This window comes from Aegilops tauschii, chromosome 1, assembly GCF_002575655.3.
Source record: "Aegilops tauschii subsp. strangulata cultivar AL8/78 chromosome 1, Aet v6.0, whole genome shotgun sequence".
NCBI classification, from domain to species: Eukaryota; Viridiplantae; Streptophyta; class Magnoliopsida; order Poales; family Poaceae; genus Aegilops; species Aegilops tauschii.
The window spans coordinates 88,624,433-88,631,158 of NC_053035.3; the positions used below are offsets into that span (position 1 = coordinate 88,624,433).

At 45.6% G+C, this 6,726-nt stretch overlaps 1 long non-coding RNA gene across 6 annotated transcripts in view; it reads left to right on the top strand.

The window, feature by feature from the left end:
- Window positions 1-3,247, top strand: part of LOC109782058 (uncharacterized) — a 32,271-nt gene extending 29,024 nt beyond the window's left edge. For 5 of the 6 annotated variants that reach the window (XR_012203214.1, XR_002237431.4, XR_012203215.1 and 2 more), the window contains 3 exons: window positions 479-610; window positions 872-948; window positions 1,130-3,247. This is a non-coding gene — a long non-coding RNA (uncharacterized lncRNA). The remainder of the gene's footprint in view (window positions 1-478; window positions 611-871; window positions 949-1,129) is intronic. The other variant, XR_012203212.1, reaches the window with a different exon arrangement.
- Window positions 3,248-6,726: the final 3,479 nt, after the last annotated feature.

Here is a 6,726-nt window from a genome sequence, read left to right on the forward strand (position 1 = left end):
GTTGATGGTCCACCTTGTTGATTGCCTGCTGATATTGTGAGATATTTGATTATGCTTGATAATATTAGCAGCGAAGAGTGCCTCATTAAAAATCTTAGTTGGAGAGTGAAATTTGCGTTAGTAGTATGTACTGAATTTTATGGCAGTCATAAGATGAAATTGTTCCTGTGAAACTGAGGACTGAAAGAGCTGATTCTGGTGCTCAACAGTATGATATTTTAGCCCCTGCATAAATTGTGGGAAATCCCACATGCATGGAAAATGAAGGACTCAAAGGTTAACATAATCCATTTTATAAATCATCACACGTGAATCTTCATTATGTATGAGATTATTCTGGGATACCGCCTCCATTAATTAATTATGTATTAAAGAGGTAATTTATCTTTTGCGATAAACTGAGGAGGGGAGCAGTTATGTTTGTCCTTGCAATTGTGACGTGTATTTCTACATCTGACGTACAGTGTAACTATTTCAGGGCTTGACAGACCAGTTTTTATCCGGAAGAAAGGCCTTTAGCGTGTGTTTGGATCTGAAGAACAAAGCAAGATATGGCTGTCATTCCTTCTAACTTGGCTAGTTACTAGTATCTCCTTGATCCTTTGATAAGGTGGTCTTGGCGTGTGTGTGTGGGCAATAGAGAACATAACTTGGCAATTTCTGTACATGTTTACTGTATTCATTTATTCAGGATTAGAAGCTTAAATTCTGAATTTTATAGTTCAGGAGTAGCTACCTCCTGATGTACCGGTTTAATTTAATGGTTTCATCGAATGTGAATCAAAAGTATATGTTGTTAACATAGTTGGGTATACATATCATGTCATCTTTCTTTTCTAAGGTGTTTGATGAGTTCAATGCGATGAAACAGATGCGCTGAATATATTCAAGGTTTCTAGCGGGAATCACTTCTTCATGGCCATTCTGGTGATAATGGTTGTACTCCAGGTAAAAAAAACAAATAGTATAATTCTTCTATTCCACATATATAGTAGTTTTGGTTATTGTTATATGTTGTTTCCTTTGTATATATGCAAGCTCTTATCATCGAGTTTCCTTGGCAAGTTAACTTCAACAATCATGTTAAGCTGGCAGCTATGGTTGGTACTGATGTTAGTTGCTCGTTTAGGTGCTGATGGTCCAAGAATTGTAAAGATAAGGCGGGGGAACCTTATTTGTGTGGTGGATGCAATTATGTTATGAGGTCAATTTGTAATTTATTATACTGCAGTTATGGACCAAGCCATGAATCAGTACCAAAATTCAGGATTGGTGAGAAGAAACGTGAACTTAAAATGTTTTTAGTATCCTAATCTTGACTTGTCGCTGATGGACCACAATGTTCAAGCTCGGCAGATACTACCTCCGTCCTGATTTATTGGTACCATCGTATTTTGTGTTAATGTTTGACCATAGATTTAACTAACAAAATACTAATGCATGTCACAAAAATTATATCGTTTGCTTTGTATTTGAACATAGTTTAAGATGATATTATTTTTGTTATGTATAACTTATATTTATTAGTTAAAATCATGGTCAAATTATGACATTGAATACAAGGGGACTAATAAACCAGGACGGAGGTAGTAATGTTGAACAACTAAAATTATTGGATCTCAAGACAGTTTAGAGATGTGTCCAGTCTTGGCATTCCCAAGTAATCATTGGTGTTCATTTTTGAAATACTGCTTTGTACTTCCTCCGTAACAAAATGTAAGACGTTTTATACCCTATGCAAACCAAAAAAAGATCTTACATTTTGGTACAAAGGTTGTAGTTTTATTTTCCTGTAGCTGGTTATTGAGTGGCATGTAGTAGATTGAGATGAAGGATGTGAGTGAAGATTTGACATGTGAGAGGCAATCAACGATGCAAGTCGTGAGAGCAGTTGATGTAAAGTGACAATCATCATGTGCGGAGGTCACGAGAGGAGTCGTTAAAGAGCGACCATGAAGGCCAGCAGAAGACGAGCACCAAGCATTACAGAAAGGTGTATGCGAGACGGAGCCTATGTAAGGGACACCGCCAAGAGTTAGTGGGCAGCAAGGGAGATGTGTATCGGATGAAAACAATGTATTTATTTTTATTTTTTTTATTTTTACCTAAATACTTCATCGTGTGCGCGCACGATTTCGCTAAACCGAGCGGCCGCGCCTTGACCGCTCGTTGCGAGCATATCGCACGACCCACGAGCGCCAGGTGTTTCCTGGTCGGGGTGAGATGCAGTTCTCTCACGCGCTATCCGACAAAACACAGCGCCACCGCCCGCGCCTTATTCGCAGCGTCCCTTTAGCTGCCGCCGTTGGACCCTCGCCGCCCAGCGCCCCTCCAGCTGCCGCCCCACCCTCTAGCGCGTCTGCCGCTGCACCTACACAGCCGGATGCAACCCCGCGCTTTTCCCGGCCGGCGACCCCACCCATCCGAGGTCCTCCTCCCCCTCACGTCGCCCGCGACCCCGTCCTCCTGCTGACCGCCGCTATCCGTCTCTGGCGCGCCGCCGTGCGGGAACCCGAACCGATTCGAGGAGCTTCACGCTGGATCCGCCCATCCCACGGCTTCCTGTGGAGCTCCGCCGTCTAGACGCCTTGCCGACGCCGGTGAGTCCTGCGCTGCCACCCCTCGTGCCACAGCCGCGAGGCTCGGATCTCGCCCCGTCTCAACACCATCCATTTCATCTTCGGCGAGGACTGGCCGCTCATGGAGCTCCGCGTCTTCCAGGAGGTCTTCTCCAGGGCGCCCGCACTGGTGGAGGCTTCTGGGTTCACGGGGAAGCATTCGGGGTGGTCGTGATGTTGCTGCTTCCCGGTGCTCACTTCGTACAGATGTGCCCGGAGGCGAGCCTCAAGGTCTAGCCGCCTCCGCTGTTTCGCGGCGACCACATGGTCAGGTGCATGCCGGAGGAGGCCTTGTCATGGAAGCGTCAGGCGTGTGTGCATTATCAAATCACAGAGGTGATCCTTTCGATTTGGATATCAACGTGAGTATTTAGTGCCCAGGAGCATGGTGCTCACCCGAATGCTAATAAAAGATTTTCAGTGTGCTTTGCGGCTCTCAATGTCCTACTGCCAAGGCTTTAGGTTAGTTGATTATAATTCCTGCACTGCGGCACAACCAAGAATTCAAATCTTGGTTGAATATCATGATCTTACATTTTGTAGTGCTTTTTCTTGAGAAAATTATCAAATAGTTGTAGTTGCACACATAATAGTTTTTAGTTGTATATAAGATTTGGGAAGTTGCGCAACACGGTGATACTATGTTGGCTTGACGTTGTTTTCGCTTAAGTTGATCTATTTTCACTAATCATATTTTTAGTTGGCATCCGCAGTAGTTATAGTTGCACACATACTAGTTTTCAGTTGGATACGACCATTAGAAAGTTGCACAACACGACAATACAAAGATGGTTAGACGATGTCTCGCGCTTGCATTGCTTACTCAAGTATAGCTAGATGGGTAACATTGTAAACTCGATCAACTACTGCTGCACACTGGAAGACTGTCGCACATGCATGAGCAAAGAGTTGCACAGTCTCATCGGTATAGTCGCACATGCACGGCCGCGAAGATGCACACTCTCGTCGGCATAATAGCTCATGCATGACTGCGGGAGTTGCACATGCTCCTCGGCATAGTCACACACACACATGGTCATGGAGCTGCACACTCTAGTTGGCATAGCCACTCATGCATGGCCGTGGAGTTGCACACATTCATTGGCATAGTCGCACACACATGACCACAGAGTCGCACACTCTCATTGGCATAGTCGCACACATGCGACCGCGGAGTGACACACTCTCGTCGACATAGTAGCTCACGCACGACAGCAGGAGTTGCACACATGTGCCAACTTAGTTGCACACGCACGACCACTGAGTTGCACACTCTCGTCGGTGTAGTAGCTCACGTATGACCGCGGAGTTGTAGACTCTCGTCGGCATAGTCACACACGTGTGACAGCGGAGTTGCACAATCTCACTTGCATACTCGCACACGCATGGCCGCAGAGTTGCATACTTTCGTCGGGCATAGGTTCCCACTCTCTTTCACTGCGGACGTTGAATTCTCGTTGGTATAGTAATTCATGCAAGATTGCAGGAGTTGCACACGCGAGGCGGCATAGTCGCGCACATAGGACCACGAAGTTGCACACTCGTTGGCGTAGTAGCTCACGCACGGCCTCGGAGTTGCACACTCTCATCAGCATAGCTGTACATGTGTGGCCGCGGAGTTGCACACCCTCGTCCGCATAGTCGCACACGTAATACTGCGGCAGGTGCTCACGCCCGACCGCGGAGTTGCACTCTCGTCAGCATAGTCGCAAGAGCGTGGTCCGGAGTTGCACACTCCCGTTCGCATAGTCGCACATGCACTGCTGCGGGAGTTGCACATGCACCATGGGGTAGTTGCTCACGCGCAGCTGCAGAGTTGCACACCCTGATTGACATAGTTGTTCACACACAGACTGCGGGTTGGCACACTCTTATAGGATAGTTCCTCACGCGCGACTGTGGGGGCTGCACACACGCGGCGACTACCAGACAGTTGGTTAGGGTAGTTAATCGGGGCAACAAACGAAATTGCACATTCACTATTAGGAAGTAGTATGGGGTGGTGTCATCGGTGAAAACTGCATGTCCACGGTTAGTGAGAAAAGTTGCACATCGACTGTCAGCTAGTTGCACGTCAAGGCTAAACAGTTGCACCAAATGGGGAGTAAATTGCACACAAAAAATTTCGTCGAAACATGTCCATGCGGGATTTAGTTTCGAAGAGCACGTCGCGAGGGTTCCAGCGGTGAAAATGGATCTTAATTCTGACGCCTGATTTAAAAGTTATGACATTTTAAAATTTTGAAAGCTCAAATTAAATGCGTTCACACTTGTTCATATGATACTTTTGTAATACTTTTATGTTTACACGGTACTTTCTCTAATAAATGGATTAGGATTTTTTTTCTTATATCAATCAGAGGGGGAAAATTATTACCCTGTATAGATTAGGGACCAAAATTTCTATTTTAGGCCGGCCGTTCGAGAAGGTTACCGAGCAGCCGGCCGCCCGCAAGACTTGTCCTTATTTTTATTACTTGAAGATCAGAAGCAGTCGGCGGAGTGCACCAAGTGGTCAAAGCAGCGAGTGAGGCATGATTGAGCGACCTTCACGGTAGGATCCAACAGGTAGCGCCGAACTGAAGGTAAGGTGGAGCGATGCACAACAGGGGAAGGAGCGGACTCCTTGTGCTGCCACCACGTGCATGTGGGTTGCCGTGTTAGGATCAGACAGTGAAATACTTTCACCCAGCTGACTCTTTTGTGTAGCGCCCGACAGGTCGGCTCTACATTACACTGAGTAGCGTCGAACTGACTGACGCTACACACCTGGTCAGCGTGGCACCCCGGGGCTAGGTCCGGCCCCAGCATAGGTCGTGCAGCGCCCAGAGCAAAGGCGCTATAGTTCGAAGTGTAACGCTTAGCCCAAAGGTGATGCACTTCGACTTAGTAACCGCAGCCGTCAGGCCCTCCCCCATCCTACCCATTCGCTTCAAACAAAAGCTTCGGCGTTGCGGCTCTCTTTCTCTCCCCCTCTCAATTCCCTCTCCAAATCTCGCAGATCTGACGTTTTTTTCGTGGATTTCTGTCCTAACCTCTCCTAGAAGGTATTCTCCTTCAATCCCCTTCTTTTTATCCGAAAAATCTTCCCCATTGTTCATGTTTGTGGTGAAACCCTAGTTTTTATTGATTCAAAATTTCTATGAGAACTTGAAATAATGTGTGTTGATTTAGCCTATGTAGATTAGTTGTAGTCATTGAGGAACTTTTGTTGTTGTTGATTTGTAGTGTAAATATCCATTTAGTTTGGCCAACTAGATTGATTTATCTTTAGCTGGAGTGGTGCTTTGTGGTAGCTTCAATCTTGCGGTGTCCTCAGTCTGTGACAGAAGGAGTAGCTGTGACAGAAGGAGTAGCGAGACACGTATTTGTATTGTTGCTACTAAGGGTAAAACGACGGGGTTTGATCTTATTGGTTGGTTTTATTCTACTTACTCTTCGTTCCTAAATATTGTCTTTTTAGAGATTTCAAATGGACTACCACATACGGATGTATATAGACATATTTTAGAGTGTAGATTCACTCATTTTGCTTCGTATGTAGTCACTTGTTGAAATATCTTGAGACAAATATTTAGGAACGGAGGGAGTACATTACATTAGTTTGATTTCACACCTATCCAGGAGGGTTGTCCCTAATATAAATAGGCTAGCCCTTCCCTTCGTGGGGGACTTTTGCCATTTCTATCAAAGACCAAAGACATAGACTCCTCCTGAGATTGGAGAGCTCTTGTTATCCATATTCTCATGATTCCTTGAGAAATTGCTTCTAATTCGCGCTCCACGATGATGTCCCACAAGTATAGGGGATCAATCATAGTCCTGTCGATAAGTAAGAGTGTCGAACCCACAGTACTAGGGAAAAGACTAGCAGTAGCGCGGGGTGCCGCGCTATTGATACGGCAGTAGCGTTGGTCTAAACACGCTACTACTATACGTACTTAGTAGTACGCGTTTTGCAGAAAGCGCTACTGGTAAATACTAGCAGCGCGCCTCTATGCCCGCGCTACTACTATTATTGCGTATTCTATTTCTTTTTCATTTTATGTCGTATTCATACACCAATATACAAGTTTTCATGCAGTAGCAATTTAGAGATTGTTTTTAC